The 20,274-nt window shown below is 34.6% G+C and overlaps 1 long non-coding RNA gene across 3 annotated transcripts in view; it reads left to right on the plus strand.

Annotated features, from left to right (window-relative positions):
• The window catches only part of LOC102159394, a 335,205-nt gene that overhangs the window by 157,777 nt on the left and 157,154 nt on the right, over positions 1-20,274 (plus strand). The window lies entirely within an intron of this gene.

Below are 20,274 nucleotides of genomic sequence, written 5' to 3' on the forward strand. Positions count from 1 at the left end.
TAGGTGAGTCATAGGAGTGAGGGTTTGTACAAGACAGATGTCCACGGGGTCATTATGCTTGAATGTAATGATAATTATCTAAATCAGAGTATTTATGTATGGTTATCACTGGATCATAGAACCACAGCGATAATCACCTGTATTTTACATTTAAGAGAAAATAGGTTAAGACAAGTAGGGAGTTGGTTAAAAACAATGAAAAAAGTACAAAAAATAGTAGTAGATGAAAAAATAGAAAAAAATCATAGAGGTGTTTCCCAGTTATTACAGTCACACTTTTCTAATACTTCATGGCTTTCTTTCTTTAGACCAGAATCTTGTGAGTATCCCAGTTATATCACATTCTGGAAATAGAAATAAAGGAAGCCTCCCTCTTTGCTGGCCTCTCTCCCGCACTTTCAATATTCTGTGAATTTGACCCATTTATCACCTGGAAGTATGGTTTCTTATTGAGAGACTTAAAGGATCTTATGTAAGCAAACTGCCGTCGGCACAGGGGAGCCCTCACCTTATCTGTCTCATTCTTCCTTTAATTTGGGAAAGGTAACCTTTGAAAATCAGGTGTCCATGGCTAAAATAAGATCTGCAGCCAAGCACAGGGCTCCAGCCCCTAATGTGTCTTTTGTCAGTGGAGGAGGGCACCACAACCTCTCTCTCAGGTGAATGACCATGTTTAGTAGAATGGTGAGGTTGGAGGAGTGCCTCTTGGGGATATCAGGGTTGTCCTAGGGACAAAGTAACCTCATTTTTGACATGGCCAATGTAACATTTCAGAATATTGGGGGAAAAAACCCCTTATTTGCTTCCAAATTTTGGCTCAACTGAGTAGTAGTATGCCTTTTGTGGTTAAAAACAAGTCATTGTCTTTCCCAATTTCATGTTAGTTGTGTTCAGCATCCCTTAAATTCTTCATCTGGGGAGGGGAGAATAGAGTGTCTCTGGCTAGTCAGCCTGACAGTAAAGTTCATGGGGCTGTCATGGGGAAATTCAATTATGGAAAATAGGCAGTTGTGGCCAAAGAAAAATCTTGAGGCAATTGCAAATGTTATTGGTATTCTTTTTTGGAAATGAAACTTTTTTTTTTTTTTAGATGAAGAGACAGTAAACAGACTACCAAATTGAAAATTGGAATTATAAGGGTAATTGAATAGATGGTTTCCTAAACATTCTAAAAATTGCTGATCTATCATAATTTTAATAATTTACCTAAGTATCCTTTTTCATATTTTCTTTACTACAGAGATGACTTTGTGTTTCTAAATCTGTTTAAAAATGGATTTTCTAAATGTAAACATGCTCTCACTCATCCCATGTTAGAATTTACATATACTAGAGTGGTAAATCATGTAAATAGCAAACACTTTAGTGTGGTTCCTTATCCAGCAATGGTTTACTATAAGTACTAGTAGATGATGAGTGTGGTTACACAATAATCTCAAAGTTTTGGGAAATGAAAAGAAAATTATTGAGGCATTTCTTTTTTTTCCCCTTCCTCACAGATCAGTGGTGTTTCACCCATAAAATTTTTTTTACTTTACTTGTTAGGCAATTTACCTTGATCTCATTTCTCATGGTGAAGCACATGGTACAGTTAGTCCCAGCCATGACATATCCTGGCTTCATAGAGATGTTTTTAGATAGACAGTGTTCTAAACAGACAATGCATGCATATGATATGTGCTTAATAAAGACATAACTAAGAGTTTAAAACTCAGTGTTCAAGATTCTTAGTTACTTTGGTAACCAGATCCTTTTGGAGAACTTTGTTGGAATTGTTCTTGGAGTAGCTCCAGGTAGGGTTACAATTAAATTTTTGGTTTAGGAAGCAATAGTAGAGCATTGTTTTCAAAACTCAAAGAGATGGTACATTGGGGAAAAAAAATTCTATGTTGTTACCACTGCCATTCAAACACAATAGATTTTTAAAAGGATTTCTCCAAAAGCTGTGTGTCACCCCTGCAGTTTGGGTAGTGTTTACCAGATAAGCAGACAATCTTCCCAGGTAAAGGTATCTGAGAAAATCACAGTGATGTTGCTGGAAAGAGTTATCTGAACTCCCAATCTTTACTTCTTCCCCTACCACTCAAGTCTTCAAACTATTTCAGTTTCTGGCTCTACCACTTACTAGCTGTGTGACCTTAGACAAATTGTCACTTCGTTGTGTCTCCATTTTCCCATATTGAAAAGAGCATAATGACAGTACCTACCCTATAGTGTTGTTATGATTGAATGAGTGTGTGTATGTGAAAGTTTGTGAAGACACACATACCTACATATATTTGTATATACACATATATGTATTTTTATATATGCTAATAGAGATAGTAAGTCTTTTATGCCACTCAGTGGCCTGTGCAAGGAGAATCAACACCTTTTATTCTTGGTATTGCTTGACTTCTCAACCATATTGGACACTGTTGTGTCTCTTTCTGAAATTCTTCCTAACCTTATTTTCATCAGCTTTTCCTTGTCATCTCTTCCACAGCTCTTTTTGACTGCTCTTTTTCCCCTTATTCTTTAAATGTTACACTTGATCACAGCTCATTCTTTGATGCTTTGCTTTCCTTGCTCTACCCATTCTCGTTGGCTAATTTTGTTAAGTTTCAGAATTTGAATCACTATTGTAAAACCTATAAACTCAGGACTTCCACATTTCTATTTCTAGCCCAGACCTCACTACTGAGCATGAGACCTCTGTATCTGCCCATCTATTGCTCTGTATGATAGCCCAAGTGTACTTCATACTCAACACATTCACAATTGTACTTGTCAGGATCTTTATCCCATATCCCCCACTGCCATTAAATAGTTCTACCATTTACCCAGTCCATCATCAAACTGAGGTTTATATTTGCTTCTTCCATTCTTCTCCCTTACCCACCCACATACAGTATGAATCCTATGTATTCTTCTCTCAGATATTTCCTTAATCTCATTTTATCTTGACAGTCCCTACTCCAATTTGCCTCTTGCCTGACCTATTAAAACAACTTCATATTTGGTATCCCCCCCCAGTCCTGTCTTGTTTTCTACATAGAAGATAAAACATGGTTCTGTAAAATGAATCTGGTTATGTTCTTTCCTAGCTTAAAAATATTCAGTCTTGACACAGTGTCTGAGGCCCTGATCTTTGCTTATCTCTCCAGTTTCCCCGCCGGCACAGAATCCCTGTTTTCCTACCTCTGGCATTTTGCAGATGCTGTTTCCTCTGCCTAAAACACTCCCCTGATTTTCCCACCCTTCTCTGGTTGACAATTATACTTTAGGTCTTAGCTTAGAATTCACTTCCTTTAAGAAGCCTTCCTAGGCACTGATTCCTCCAGGTCATTTCTCTTGACATTTCTCATGACTCTTAGTTTTTCCTTCCTAACATGTGTTATGTTGCTTTGCAGTTGTCCATTTACTTCTTTGTCTTTATTAGACTTAAATTCCACTGGAGAAAATTTCATGACTATATTTTTAAGGCTTATATCCTTAGCATCTAGCTTAATGTTTAGAATATATGAGATAAAAACATATGAATGCATATATATGTTAGCCTAGGACTTTCAAGCAGGAATAACTGAGAAATGGGTCAAAGCTCATAATTTGCCCTTTTCTTAAAAAGGAAGTACAAAATTTCATTAAAACATTGGTACAAATAATCTGAGGAGTGAGATTTTAAGGCAGAGAATTACATGGCCTTGAACTGATGTCCCATTTAATGACATCACAACATAACTTAATCGTGCTGTCATTCTCAGCACAAATAACTAGACATTAGGAAGCAATCCACGTCTTGTCTGGTCATATGCATGTTGTATTTTATTCAGCAAATTTATTTTAATAAATATAGGTCTAAAGCTTTCACATCATTGTAGTTTGAAAGGGACATTTTTTTCCCAAGTCTCTGTGCCATTTTCATATTAATTTTTTTTTTTTATCTTATGGCCCGGTTTTTTCTTTCAGCCTGTATTTTAAAATACATGTTTATCCTTTTTTTTCTACTGCTTCACAATGTGAACTCATTGATACAGTAAACTCTCAATTGCATAATATTTCATTTCCATTGAGAGCAAGAGTTCTCAGATGACATAGCATTGAACTAGTGGCACTGTTATTCTGTTCAACTGGTTTATCATTTTAATTGGTTTTATTCTCAATACCCTCATTTCTAATCACTAACTGATGTAGACCAGCATCTTCATTTGAATATTTTAAAAGATAATTAATTTAAAGACTCCTTTACCTAACAATTTGTTTTAGCTTCCCTTTCTATTAAACTAAGTTACTCAAGTAGACCAGACTGTTTTTAACATGTTAGATATTTGGAAGAGAACTACTTAAAGATAGTGACAGGTAAAATTTCCCACCACTTTTATGGATTGTTTCACCTTCAAAGCTTTCTATAATCTTGAAGCATTTTTTTTTTTGATCAGTTCTTTTGTCCAGATTCTTAAATGGAAAATGATAGAATTTGGTCATTTCTGTTGGACATTTTCCACAATTTAAAAAGAAATTTTAAGATCATGGACATAAAGTACATATGTAATCCCTGATTTCTTGGTTTATGATTTCTTGTTATATGTATAAATGTATATATCACACATATGTATACACACACATATACACACATATAATATTCACACAAATATATACACATACATACACAGAAATACACTGTATTACTATCTTTGTACTATATGGTATATATATGATACATATATAATGAATATTTGTACTGTGTATATCATATAAATTATAACTATTATATTTATATGTGCATATGCATAGTATAGTCCCAAATAATTGTTAAACACCTGTTGATGATTTAATATTCTGAATTAAACAATGCAGTTAGTTCCTTTAGGAAAATTGGCAATAAAAATAATATCGAAGAAGAATATTAATTATTTATTTCATTTTTTTTTTTTGTCTTTTTGCTATTTCTTGGGCCACTCCCGCGGCATATGGAGGTTCCCAGGCTAGGGGTCCAATCGGAGCTGTAGCCACCGGCCTACGCCAGAGCCACAGCAACGCAGGATCCGAGCCGCGTCTGCAACCTACATCACAGCTAACCCACTGAGCAAGGGCAGGGACCGAACCCGCAACCTCATGGTTCCTAGTCGGATTTGTTAACCACTGTGCCACGACGGGAACTCCCCAGAAGAATATTAATTATAACTTAAATTACACTTTAGAAAAAACCAAGTTGTTTTGTTCAGTACAGTAGGGAAATAGAAACAGTGTAATATATATTAAAATTTCTTTCAGATAAGGGACAGTGTAAATTATGAGAAAACATTGACTTGTAAGTAGACCCCATCCCTATTTTCTTATCTTGCTGTCCAAATATGCTTCTTAAGTCACACAATATTACTTGACATTTCTTGGACATATACATTTTTGTAGCTCAGTAGCTTTGTAAATGGCGATTTTGTTACCTGGTGATATCCTGCTCATATTCTGAGATTTTCCTCTGATTTCCTTTGCTCTGTTAAGTGATAACCTTTGGCTCCTGTAATAGTTTGCACATATCTCCATTATTACAACATTGTCTCACTTTTCTAGTTTGCTTTTCTATCTTCCCTATTAGGGCCAATATGCTATTAGGCATTATGGGCAGAGAACCTGGGCAAAAATGTCTGAGACTCAGAAAAACATGTATTGGCTATAATTATAAAAACTACATCAATTTTAATGAACATTAAAATGCCTATAAGGTAATTACAAGCAAATGTAACTCAACTCATATGTAGTTATGTGAATTTAATATGAGATGTGAGTTCATCTGAACGTTTTGTATGATGTCAGGTGGATTCTAGAAAACTGAATGACTGGAATCTGAGAAGATCTTAAGTTGGCTCTGTGGCCCCATTACATTTTTAAAAATTTTTTTATTAAAGTATAGTTGATTTACAGTGTTGTGCCAATTTTTGCTGTATAGCAAAGTGACTCAATCATACATATTACAATTTTTGAGCAAGAATTGTGTCCTACTCACTTGTGTAATTGCAAAAGTTAGTGGCAGTGACGGGGATATGGCATATACCTAAATATGGAGATGAAATCCCTAGACATTATAAATAATCTTTAAATATTACCTTACTAAATAAAAAAAGTCTGTATTAAATAAATATAGCCCATGAGATAGTATGTCATAGTAATTAAGAGTTATGACTTTGGGAGTTCACATTGTGGCTCAGCAGAAACAAACCTGACTAGTATCCATGAGGATGCGAGTTCAATCCCTGGCCTAGCTCAGTGGGTTAAAGGATCTGGTGTTGCTATGGCTGTGGGTAGGTGGGCAGCTGTAGCTCCAATTAGACCCCTAGCCTGGGAATTTCACCATGGATGCAGCCTGTAAAAAACAGAACAAAACAAAACAAAAACGATGTGACTTTGAAGAACTGGATTTGAGTTGCATTTCTGTCACTTATTAAGGGGTGACTTAGGTGAACCATAGATCTCTGTAAACATTAAATTCTCTCCTCCATTAGAGAATAATAGTAGTAACTATCTCTTAGAATTGTCCTATACGTTGAATATAGCGTGGCATGGCATAAGGAAAGGTTCTAATAAAATTTGAGTAATTGTTATAATTATTACCATAAACTAGGCAAAGGTAGCTTTAACATAAATGACTACATCTATAATATTTAAGTCTTTAAATAGCTTTCAATCTTCTTAGCCAAATTTAAGGAGAGTAGAGATAAAAGAGGTCACAGTGTTCAACTTTCTCTAAATTCTTAATTCTTACAAGCAACAGATTGTAAAAAAATGCTGGAATAAGTCAGATTTTGAGGCTCTATGTAAATTTTAAAAAAGTGATGGTGATAAAAGCTTTCTTATTCTCAAGATAACATGCATGAAAACAATTTGTGATTCAGGATAGCAATACGGGTATGTCTTTAAGCCAACTAACTCTTTGTGACACATTGTCCTTGCTTTCTAAAGTAGGCCTCATCTCACTTTTAATGTGTGAAAGGAGAGATTATTCAACACAGTGGTAGACACATTTTTGTTCTCAAGAACACTGCGATATCATTAATCTTCTGGCATGCCTGCAAAGGCGGGTTATGTGAATGCTAGTCTTTTGCAAGGCTATAAATAAAGTTTAAAGAGAGAAAGAGACAGAAAGAAAAGATGTTTTCCTGAAGCTTCTATTGCCACAGTACGGACCACATTAAGAGTGCAATAACTTACCAGTAATAAGACTTTTAAAATCCTCTTTATGGATTTTCAACATCTGTCTAGAAAAATACAGTCTAAAAATAGAACCTGATCTTGTAACACAGCCTTCTTAAATTGGGTTATCCTAAACGTTCTTCTCATGGTATAGTCACGTCACATATGACTATGTTAAAGCCGTATTTCTGGAGATAGCAGAGTTTTATCATGTACATCACATGCTTAGCACTCCTGGAAGATACTGCTACCCACGTTCATGTATTAGGGTGTGCATGTGTGTGAAGTACTTCCTCACAGATGGAAATTCTTAAAAAAATAATTTTTTTTGGCTTTTTGGCTTATGAAATATAAAGCAAAACAAAGATAAAACATTTCTTTCATTTTTAATATTAGGAATTTTATTCTACTTGTTAGTGTAATAGAACCAAGTATCATGATTATCCTTGTTTAAAAGTTGAGTCACATTTGAAAATACTGTCAGCAATAATGTTTGCATGCTAAATGATGTTAGAGCATCATGGGTTATTATTATACGTAATATGAACTTAATTTTCCCGTCAAATTGAAATAGGTGGTAGCATTTTTTTTTTTTTTTTTGTCCTGGTAAAGGCTGCTTTCTGATGGTTCTGTGGACAAAACTCCTGCTGACTTTATGAGAACATCAGGTACAAATCAATTAGCATGCCACAGATTGTTGTTTAGAGCTATTTTTATTCTAATCTATAGAGCTAAAAATTTTTTTAAAAACGAATACAAAAAAGTCCAACTTGCTTTTACTCTAATTATCTCTTGCCATACACCCTTGGAAGAGTTTTTTATGTAATGTTTTGGAACTTGGGACTTCAAAACAGTTTGTATGTGACAAACTAAAGACATTGCAGTTAAACCTCTTTGCTATTCAGTTTTTCAAGAGATATTTGTTGCTAATTAAGAATCAACATCTCTGGCAGTTTTTCAGGTTTAGTAAACCTTTAGATTCAGGACAGTCAGCTGATACTGCACACTCATAACTGGGCTTCTTGTCGCTCTTCGCTCTGCCCTCTGAATTTTAGAGGCCTCCTCTGGGGGCTCATGATGACAGTCATTTCCCTCCTGGTCTTTGCATGAGGCTCCACTCTCCCAGAACTCACATCTGGGGAGCTCATTACATTCTGTAACAGATTAGTATGGAACAGGCAGTTTGAATTACTCATCCAAGAAGCATATAAGTGGAGTGCCCATGCCATTTGCTCTAAGAGCTAGATAACAGAACTGAATCTTCTTAAGACAGAAAATAGAATCCTCAGGAACCAGCCTGGCCTTTGGGGACTGAGTCTTGACCATCATGAGGACAATGATGTTGTTAACTGTCTTTAATAAGGTTTCAAATCTCATTGCAAATTTGGGTTTATGGGATGGTAATTAAATATTTTTTAAAATGCAATTATATTTGTGTTAGCTTCAGGTATACAGCAAAGTGATTCAGTTATATATATAAATTTTTTTCAAATTATTTTCTGTTACATATTATAAGATACAGAATATAGTTCCTTATGCTATGTAGTAAATCCTGTTGCTTATCTGTTTTATGTGTAGTAGTTTATATCTGTTAATCCCGTACTCCTAATTTATCCCCCCTTTTCCCTTTAGTAACCATGAGTTTACTTTCTATGAGTCTGTTTCTGTTTTATATATGTTCATTTGTATTATATTTTAGATTCCATGTATAAGTGATATCAGACAATATTTGACCTTCTCTGTCACACTAACTTTAATAAGTGTGATATTCTCTGGGTCCATCCATGTTGCTGTACATGACATTATTCATTCTTTTTATGGCTGAGTAATATAAATATTATAGTAATATGTGTGTGTGTGTGTGTGTGTGTGTGTGTGTGTATCACCTAATCTTAAACCAGGCATCTATTGAAGGGAACTTGGTTGTTTTCATGTCTTGGCTATTTCAAATAATGCTGCTGTGAACTTTGGGGTGCATATATTTTTTCAAATTAGAGTTATCATTTTTTCCAGATATAGGCCCAGAAGTGGAATTGCTGGGTTATATCGTAGCTCTGCTTTTAGTTTTTTATGAAACCTCCATGTTTCCCTTAGTGGATGCACCAATTTGTATTCCCTCTAACAGGTTAGGAGGATTCCCTTTTCTCTACACCCTATCTAGTATTTATTTTTTTGTAGACATTTTTGCAATAGATTGGTGTGAGGTGATACCTCACTGTAGTTTTGATTTGTATTTATTTAATAATTAGCAAAGCTGAACACCTTTTTATGTGCCAGTTTGTTCACTGTATGTCTTCTTTGGAGAAATGTCTCTTTAGGTCTTCTTTCCATTTTTTGTTGGGTTGTTTGTTTTTGATATTGAGTTATATGAGCTGTTTGTATATTTTGGAAATTAACCACTTGTTAGTCACATTGTTTGCAAATATTATCTTCCATTCCATTGGTTGTTTTTTTCATTTTGTTTATGGTTTCCTTTGCTGTGTAAAAGATTTTGTTTGATTGGGTCCCATTTGTCTATTTGTAATCAAATATTTTTAATGAGTTTTTAAAGTTCACTGCAAACATGGATTTAGAAAGGACAATGTATCCCTAATTGTCAGAGTGAACTAAAAAGAAAAGGAGAATAAAGTGGGGAGTTATTAACATTTGTGAAGTTCTTATTAGATATGGTTAAATATGCAATTATCTCATTTATTACTTAAAATATTTTCATGAAGTATATATTACTTTTCCTACCAGACAGTAAAGGAAGCACACTACTGAGACAGATAACTTGTGACCTCATGATTACTAAGTGGTATAGATGGCATTTGAATCCAACTGGTCAGATTCTTAAGCTCACATTCTTACTCAACCAGGTTCAACAGAATTGACCAAGGATCAGATGGTGAATGATGCAAAATTTTATTTGTGGGGTTCCTTCCTTCCCCTTCTAGAAATTTTCCCCTTTCATTTGGTGATTCCTATTCCTATCCATTGTTCCATTCTCACAGGTCTTATTTTGCCCATATCCTTGCCAAATTAATGTTAACTAAAAATGATGCCAGCTAATTATAGTTCTGTGATAGGTGTTGGTATTTTGGTAAAAACCTGACATGCTAAAATGCCTTTAAGATAAAAAAGAATGTACTTCAGACATAATGACAGTTGGAGATGGTGGGGCACATATATGGCTAGAGACTTGTCTTAGAAAAGGGCTTAGAGCCTGGGAAAACTCAGTGTTTCCCCCTTAAATATTTTTATGCACATAAAATAAGTCAAAAATGAATGTAGATTTGAAGGCAAAAGAAGTCACAAATTGTAGCCTAAGGGGAGAAATGTCAGGGTGGGGCAAATAACTCCCCAGTTTGGTGACATCAAAGTGTTCTATGAGGTTCTGTACTGATTACATAAATTTTAGATTTTCTTCACTCATATCAATTTATTCCATTCTACTGGAAATCAAGGCCTCAGAACACTTACTCGGGGTTATGTTTCTTCTCACTACCTTTGAGCTGCTTCCTGCTCAAGAGGCTGGCATCTTTTGGCCACAATAGGTTAGTTGCAGTATGGCTTGAGATGACATCTTCCCTGCTGGTAATGATACACATCTCTTTTAAAGCTAATGTTTGGTGACACAGAATGTTAGGAAATATTAATGTAAACTTGCTAAGTTTTCAAATGTATAGAGAAAAAAATGTCAAGAAATGATAAAACAATTTTTGAAAAAAATTCATAAAACTGAGTGGAAAAAAATATTGCCCATAATCTCACTCCTCTAGCATACCAGTTGATATACTTTGTAAACTTTTGACCATTTTAATGTGACTATTTATTAATGTAATTATAGTCATAACTGATATTTAAAATTTTTGCTTTCTTCTAATATTATGACATAGTCATTTTCTGTGCTACTAAGCATTCTTCTTTGGGTAGGCTGATATTTTGCAGGGCTACCTCTTCATTTTTGAATGACATAGATAAGGTTCCCTTTCACATCTAAATGCATGAATTACCTCCTTGTAGACATTGCATAAATTTCAATATAGTGCAGCCACAGATTTTGACTTAGTTATATAGATGCTGTATTGTAGCTCTCAGGAGATTGTTAACATTATCACATTTTCAAATGTATCACAATTCTGCCATTCAATTATACTTAAAAATCGGTTTAGCAACACTAGTGTTTAGAAAGAAGAAAACATACAATTGACATAAAACATCCAATTATCATTGAGTTTAGATGTGTTTTTGAAGGTTGCTTAGATTCCCTTTCTGCATATTTTCTGAGAATTTATTCTCTGGTAAAGAATGTCTTTGGGGCTGATTTGCAGCTGTTGTGGCCTCCTCTTACCCCATTAGAGGCAATCTGTGGGAAGAGGAGGAGACAAATTGTGACACTGTCCCTTATCAGAGGACCACACAGTTGTTCGCCACTTTGACTCCATGATGGATAGTTATCTTGAGGTTTGACGGATGTAAAGCTGAAAGTTTAGAGGAAACAGTGCAGAACCCCAGTAGCCTCTTGCCATTGACACTTACTTGATAACCTGAAGCTAATCAATCTTTTCTATTGCTTTTAGCTTCAATTTTGTTTTCTGTTCAAGCTTCATTTTTCCCACCTCATCAGATTGACGTGCCAAAAAATGTCTCAAAGGAGAAAAGACAATAAGTAACTCTCTTCCATACTACTGACTTCATCAAACTATTGTCTTTCTGAGTGCATATACTGGGGACAGACCAGTTTTCTGTACATAGAGTGTGTATGTGTATATATATATCTGTTTTAGGTAATGAATGATTGGGGAAAGAAAATAGATTTTTGTGATCCAAAGTTGAATAATAATTTTTGTCTTCAAGAAAGACATTATCCTCAAAGTATTTAATTTTCTGAGAATCAGCACATTATTATTAATCATTTCACTTTCCATATTTTCTCAATATTTGCCTTACTTTATTCATGTGCAACTATTACAATTCCATTGAAATAATTATCACTATCTAAATATGGTGAATTTTTATCTCCTTGCAAGAGTCTGATAAATTCTTAAAAGTCCTGCTGGTTCTGCCTCAAACAGAGAAGAGTAGAGAGGGAAAGTCTTTGTGCTTTTCATGAAATTTTATCACCCCAATTAGTGCATGGGATGGCAGAATCAACATTTCTACAAAGATATTTTTTTAAAATATTTGAACTGTTAGCTTTATTGAGCTATAACTTACATGCAATAAAATTCACCAATTTTAAGACTGCAGTTTGATGAATTTTGACAAATGTATGCTGTTATATTACCACTACTACAATCATGATATAAAGCATTTTTATTACCACTCAAAATTCCATTGTGGCCTTTTGTGATCATTACTATGACCCTCCCCTTATATCCCCCAGTCCCTGGTAATCATTGAAAATACTGATGACTTCAAAACATCCTCTGTGTCCAGAGGCTATATGCTCATCTTTTCTGTATTGTCCCCATTGCAGTCTGTGTACTGCAAAATGAGCCCTTACAGAGTTTTCAGAAGTAAGGTATGACTGTGCTTTAGGTTGTGTACTTTTTACAGCATTCATTTACTAAATCTTTTAAGATATTATTTCTAACAGTCGATTAGAAATATATTGTCAAAATTCCCCAGTTTTGTGCCATGCACAGTGTAACACAGTACTTGAGATCCTGTCCTAGTCTTGTGTCCAACTCATAATTCTTTTTGAAACATTGAGGTGTTAATGGATAATCAGCTTTCTTTAGTCAATTTTGTGTTTTGTTACCTTAAGAATGCTCTTGTTGCTGAGCTTTAGAAACAAAGAGTTGATTGATTTTATGCCTTAGTTTACCACTTTGTTATATTAAAACAATAAAGTTCTGAGGCTTAAAGAATTGTTGAAATAAAATTTTTAAGTGTGGAAGAGAAAAAAATCAAGGCAATTTAATTTACCCTCTGGTTTAGCAAATGACTAACAGGAGGAAACGCTATGTGAAAATTGCTGTATATACTCTTGGCTGACAATTTTTCTCCATTATCTGTGAAGAGACAAAGTATAAGAACATTATTCCTTATGTACAAATATAAAGCATTCTTATTGTTGGGCGCTATCAGTACACGTACACTGTGTGGATAATTTCAGTCATAATTGACATACCATTTCATTTATTAGATTGAAGTATTTTTCTGTTCTTAACTAAAATTAGTAAGCATAAATGATGCTAGAATACATGTATGTGCCCAAAGAGGTTGGAAATAAATGAGAATCTGCTATAAATATTATGTTGTACTTAAGTCTGATGATATCTTTTGGTTATTCATGGTCATTTGCATTTGGTTGTTTTAAAGAGGTTTTCTACCAAGATAATATGAAAATATTACTATGTGAATATTAAAATATTAATAAGATGGATATTTTACAATATGGACTTCATAACAAATCTAAAAATGCCTCACTTGCAAGACTTAAGTTATTCGAAGATGTGAAGGAACTGTAGAGAGGAAGCAATGCTTTTTGGAGAAAATATGTTTTTTAACTTTTATACAGTTTTTATTTTATCTGCCTCTTTACCTCTATTCATAATCTGCATCTTCCAAAGAACCCCTAGAAATCTACATTCTCTTCTTGGCAAGCACAAATAAAAGATGTCAGTTAAACAAGAGTGAAAAGTACATTACCTTTCCTTTTTTTTTTTTTTTTTTTTTCTTTCTCTTCTTGCCTTTTTCAAGGGCCGCTTCCCATGGCATATGGAGGTTTCCAGGCTAGGGGTCTCGTCGGAGCTGTAGCCCCTGGCCTACGCCAGAACCATAGCAACGCTGGATCCGAGCCACGTCTGCAACCTACACCACAGCTCACGGCAACGCCAGATCTGTAACCCACTGAGCAAAGCCAGGGATCAAACCTGCAACCTCATGTTTCCTAGTTGGATTCGTTAACCAGTGCGCCATGACAGGAACACCTATCTTTCCTGAAGTTATTTGGGAAAGAGGCGAAATTTAATTTGCATTCTTTTTGTTTACTTGTTCTAAAAAAGGATGCTCCCTGAACCTTAAATCTCTATTCTCAAGTCTCCTAGTGATTTGAGAGTAATAAGCTCAAAGAGTGTTTGAGAACTCCAGAGAAAGCCTTTTATTTTATTATTTTCCCATTAAAATGCACAAGCCCCAAGGGATATGGTTTTATGCAGATAAATGTTGGATAAATATCTGAACTTCTGGGCATATTTGAACCCATGTTATGAATCATGCACAGTTCTGTCAACTCTGGTTAGCAACCAGAGTATTTAGCTTTTCATCCATATGCCTGTCTCTTCCAGGGTCTCTTTGTCTTTGGTTTTAGCACATCTAAGCTTAGTAGTGCACATTGTAATCCAGCTCAGTGTTGTAAGGAATGAAAAATACTGAAAGGTGAATATAACTGTTAATGTTTCATGCAGCACTTGCCCTTTGTAGTAGCACTTGGCCACCCATATCGGCAGGATCGGTGTGAGGTATGTCTGTTCTGTGGCAGTGTCTTTCCTAAACCCAGGGAGTGTGTCTGTGCTTTACTGATGCCTCTTGGCTGGCATTCTTGTTTCATAACCTGAAGCCCTTTCTTATTTCCCTCTTTGCTCCTGAAACCTTCGTTCCTGTGTATTTTCTTTCCTTTTACCCCGACTTTCTAACAGCTGAACTACATTAATGCCAAGTAGCGACATGAATTCCTAAACAGAAGCTGCCATAAAACATCGCTGCTCCAACCAAGAAACACACATGTACAGGCACATGACTGACAGGGCTCAAAAGGCAGGTTTTAGTAAATGACAAGTGTGAAGTGCTTATTGTTGCTCCAGTCGATGGAAGCTCATATTTACACAAAAAAAAGTCATTCACATTTCAGAACAATTCAGTGTAACTGGCAGCTTGGGAAAGAAAAGACTTAAAATCTCTTAAAGATGAAGAGGACAGGAGGAGTACAGAATCCAAAGCATTCTCTCACTTTGGAATATGTTGGCATCTTTAGATTGAGTTTTAAAACTGGGATTTTAGAATAAGTTAAAATTACAAATTATTTTTGTTAGGAACAAGAGAGAATAAGAGAATGAAAAGAAAGCTGTTTGTCTTTTATTTATTCAAAGCATAATTCCATTCAGTGTTAATTAAATAAAAGTCTGAAGAAACACATTATCCTTTTGTATATACTCATTGTTATTACTATAGAAAGATCTATGGTTATCAAGAAATACAGGAAGGATGCCTCATGTGATATAAATCCATCATATGATATCAGTGTTATAATTGCTAATAAAACATCATGAAATATATAAGCATTGCTTTTATCACCTAAGATAATGTTATAAGGTATTGTCTTAAGTCTTAAGAAAGGACATGGCATTATTCTGTAAATCTTAGAATAAAATAAGGGAAGAAATATTCTAGCCTCTCCTGTGTTTTATTCCACTATTGGTTAATAAGCCACTCAAATAATGAAAAACTTAAAGATTGGAAGGAATCACAGAAAGTACCAAATCCAGACCTTTTATATTTTAGTTGTAAAAATAGAGAATAAAGATTCATTTCTTTTGTGTGACAACTTGGTTAGTTACTTATCAAATTTGTTTCTTCTTCCTTTCTTATAGTTAGGTATGGCCTATGATTAAGTCTTGTTCATTAAAATGTGGGTAGGTGTGATGTACTTTACTCCCAGACTAGCCCATCAAAACCTCCCTGCTAGATGCACCAGACTCTTTACCTGTCTGCTGACTCAGAGTGAAGGATTCAGGGGCCCTATGATGTGGTGAGGCTTTAACAAAGGGAAGGAAGCCTTGAACTCTGAATCATTGTGGAGAAGGCAGTTATCCCAAAGCTATATTGGACTGTTTTATGAGTGAGCAATAAACTTAATTTCTTAGACCATCGAAATTTTGAAGTATATCCATTACATTAATTAATACTACTTTAATTCTTGCTGTACTGCCAACAGCCTAATTGTCAATCTGTCTTGGAATGGTATGTTCCATTCTTCATCTTTGTTTGTTAGCACCACCTCTTCAAGTGTTCCTTCTCGTTTAGTCTCAATATTATGACTCTATACTGGACATTAATCATTTGAACTTCAATTGTATCGTGAGTCTCTCCTAACTGATCTCTGAGTCCTTGGATTGCCTCTCTTCTAATTCTCACCATGTGCTGATAGAAGAATAATACTGCTCTGAAAAATGCCATTGGCTCTTAATTGTGTAAAGCTGTGGGAAGGAATTGGCGATCTTGGGATGCACGTCACAGATTTTGCCTGGCTGAATAGATGTGCTTTTTAAAAAAAAACTTCGTTGTCAGTATTTGAAAGTTGGGATAGTTAAAAAAAACAAAACCTACTTTTCTGTCTTCTTTTGACAAAAAAATAATCAGAAAGGATTGGATCCCCATTCTCACATGGAAGCCATCAGCTGGAGCAAGGTATGCCCTTTACTGTTTGCCCTCATCCCCACCTGTATTTGTCAAGATTATCTGAAGAAACAAGATTATCTGAAGAAACAACCATATATAAATAGAACCTATACACACACACACACACACACACACACACACACACACACACATATATACATATCCTATTGGTTAGGTGTCTGTCTATATCTGGACTAGTATTTACTACTCCATTTACTATACACTAAATAGTATACAAAGAGCTTTGTATACATTATCTCATTTAATTTCAAAGCAGTCTTGAAGTTGTTATTAGCTTAATTTGCTGTTGAGAAAACAGAGGCTTAGAGAGGTTAGGTGATTTGGCTATGTTCTCACAGCTAGGACATGACTGAATTAGAATTCAAACTTCAGAGCCAAGCTCTTAACTTAAATATCATGAATATTATCCAGCCATAAAAAAGAATGAAATCTTGCCATTTGTGACAACATGGTTGGACCTTGAGGGTATTATGCGAAGTGAGATAAGACAGAAACAGACAACTTCTGTAGAATCTCATTTATATGTGGGATCAAAACAAAACAATAGAGCTAATAGATACAGAGAGTAGATTGGTCATTGTCAGAGGTGAGGAGTTGGGGGAAGAGGTGGGTGAAATGGGTGAAGGCAGTCAAAAGATACAAATTTTCAGTTCTGAATAAATAAGTCCTGGGGATATAAATGTATTAGCATGGTAATAGAGTCAGGATATATAGTAATACCACACTGCACATTTGGAGGTTGCTAAGGGAATAGATCTTGAAAGTTCTTATCATAAGAAAAACAAATTTGTAACCATGTATGATGATGAGTGTTCCCTAGACTTATTGTAATGATCATTTTGGCAATACATACAAATATAAAATTATTATATTGGACACCTGTAACTAATATATGTTAATTATACCTAAATAAAGACCAAAAATGTAAACATCTTGATAAACTATCTTTCCAGATTTTTGTATAACTTATAAATATGTCAGTAGATAAGTAAGTCAAAATTTAAATGACAGCAATAAAAACAGCAAAGCAAGAAAAAGTAAAAGATTTGCAAAGTGAATAGTGAATGTTGTTAAATGGGTGGAATTGAGTGAAAGTCAGAGATACAGCATGCAATCATCAGTACAGAAATTGGAGGAAAAGATAGCCGAGGCTGGGGGCAAGCTCCTAATTACTGGGAGTAAGCTAGCACTGTCTTGGATAATTATGCATTATAGGTGCAATTACTCTTACATTGTTTCACAGAGATTCTTTAATCACTTCAATAGATTAGAAAAGTCAAACACATTGAGGCAGAATATGCTACGAGATACCACTGGGCTCAGTATTTGGTATCTGATAGATACCAAACACATATATGTTTGTGGAAAGAAAGAAACAAGTATGCAAGCCAGTGTGACCTCAGAAAAATGCAGATAGTGATATCAAGATTTTTTTTTCTTTCATTTAAACTTCCTTAAATGTAAAAGGGAAGGTATGAGAAGAAGAGTCTTGAGTTTAAATTCATTGAGGTCCTATTACTGACAGTCTGAACATTAGAGAATCTAAATGTTGACTGCTTGATATTTGATAATATCTGGCTGGCTGGAAGTGACTGATATTTTGCTCTTTCATAAATGTTGTGTTTTATTCATCTCACTCCAAAATCCATATTTGACCTAATGTGGACACATGTGGAAAGAAATGTTATCATGTTGGTTGACAGATGAGTGCTAAAAAGTGCAGAGAGTTATGATGTATCTTAAAAGGTCAGGGGATTTTGTTTTGTTTTGTTTTGTTTTTTCTCCAGGAATGTTATCTTTCTTTAGTCCTGGGGACGAGTGATGTCCCTAGCTAATTGTCTTTTTAAAGCCTTTCTGGCAAATTTTCCTCCCCCTTAGCATCTGTCCCACAGAATGATACACTTAAGAGATCAAAGGGTTACATATCATAGTCCTGTCTTTTCTGAATTATCTGATGTAGTATGATGCTCAGTGATAAGGTCACAGATTGGAGTAGATGTAAATCTGGCCTCTGAGCAGTAGCAAACCAGGTCTTCACTAGTTTTAGTGACAAAATTTACATAGTCATCTCATTAAATAGAAAAACTAAAGTTCTCAGTTCGAGACCACATTATACTCTATATTATTCCAAATCATGATGACAGAAGCCAAACTGTTTATCATATATGTGTATATGTACCTATATACATGTATGTGTCTACATGTATATGTATGTCCCTTGTAAAAAATCTATTTTTTTCTAACTGATTTAGATAACAGAAAATTGAAGTCTTGATTTTCTATAAACAAACGAGGGTGAGAGTGGGTGAGCATTTTATCTCTTCCTGAGACACTGGATACATATACAAGTAATAGCTTTTCTTAATAATAGTTTCTTTAATAAGCTGAATAATATTTAATTAATTACATCAGTCTCTCCCTCTCCCTCCTTTTTGCTCTCTCTCTCTGTCCAAGGAAATCTCATTGACCATTTCAGCCAGATTGCCAAGTCAAAGCTATTTTCACAATAATAGTAAGATGTCATTGCTTTTTCATATTGTTGACATTTGTATTGATATAGTGATGGGAAAAACCATTGAAATCTTAGCAGAAAGGGAATAACACCAAACTATAATAGTAAATACTGTATATGTATAGACATTGCCGTATATGTGTGGGAAAAATAAATCAGTTTCTCTTTTAATAGTGCCCTTGAAGCAACTTAATTAATTTTATTATATATCCATCCTTGTGCTTACATATTTTCAATAATTTGTGTGACAAAATGGGAAATACACGAAGCACTTCTGCCATATCCTGAAGTATAATGGTTGTTTTGAGGAAATGTACTTGTGTTGTTATTTGAGTTACGAGTTAATGGAAGACCACTGTTCCTTGAAGGAATGACTAATAAATACAATATAATTATTTAGACTTGGGTTTTTGACAGATATTTTCCATAAATAAATGACTGTTGATTCAAGGATAGCACTTGTAGCCAGTGATAAAATTTTAAATTTCAAGTGAAAATTGTAATTTTTGAAAATTTCCAGTTGCTACTATGAACTGGAAAGCTTTCCAATATTTAAAAACTTTTCTGTCATCAACAGTGATATTCACTGTTAAGTAGTTCATATATTGTTGCTTCTTTATCCTTTTTTAATACTATTATCTTCAGAGGCTAGGTCACTCTGGAATGACAGAACCTTTGCTGCCAGGAAGCTTTTGTAATCCTCTGCCATTCAGGAGATGGTGTTAGATGTGTGTGGCCATGACATTAGTTTTTGATTTTGTATAATAAAATGTATCAGTATTTGGAAGATCTGTGTAATTCAGTGAACCAAGATTTACCCCATTATGAGCAATGTATGATGTTACAGACTCATTCATAGTTAAAAGATCCATTCAAGTCACAACATAGACCAACTGATTTTAATGAAGCAGAGTACAAAAGATTGATACAGCTTAAGATTCCACATTGCATCTAATCTTTGAGAAATCACTACTTGTTGAGTTTGGGTATAGTATTAAAGGATATTCCCAGCTATCTAAAAATATTATTAAAACACTCCTCTTTTAAACTACATATCTGTAGTTAGAAGTGATCATACCTGTGTACGGCTAGATTTTCTTCCTATCATTCAGCCAAAACAACACATTACAACAGATTGCATACAGAATAAGATTTGAAACTCCAACTGTTGTTTACTAAACCAGACA

The sequence above is a fragment of the Sus scrofa genome, chromosome 2 (assembly GCF_000003025.6).
Source record: "Sus scrofa isolate TJ Tabasco breed Duroc chromosome 2, Sscrofa11.1, whole genome shotgun sequence".
Taxonomy (NCBI): domain Eukaryota; kingdom Metazoa; phylum Chordata; class Mammalia; order Artiodactyla; family Suidae; genus Sus; species Sus scrofa.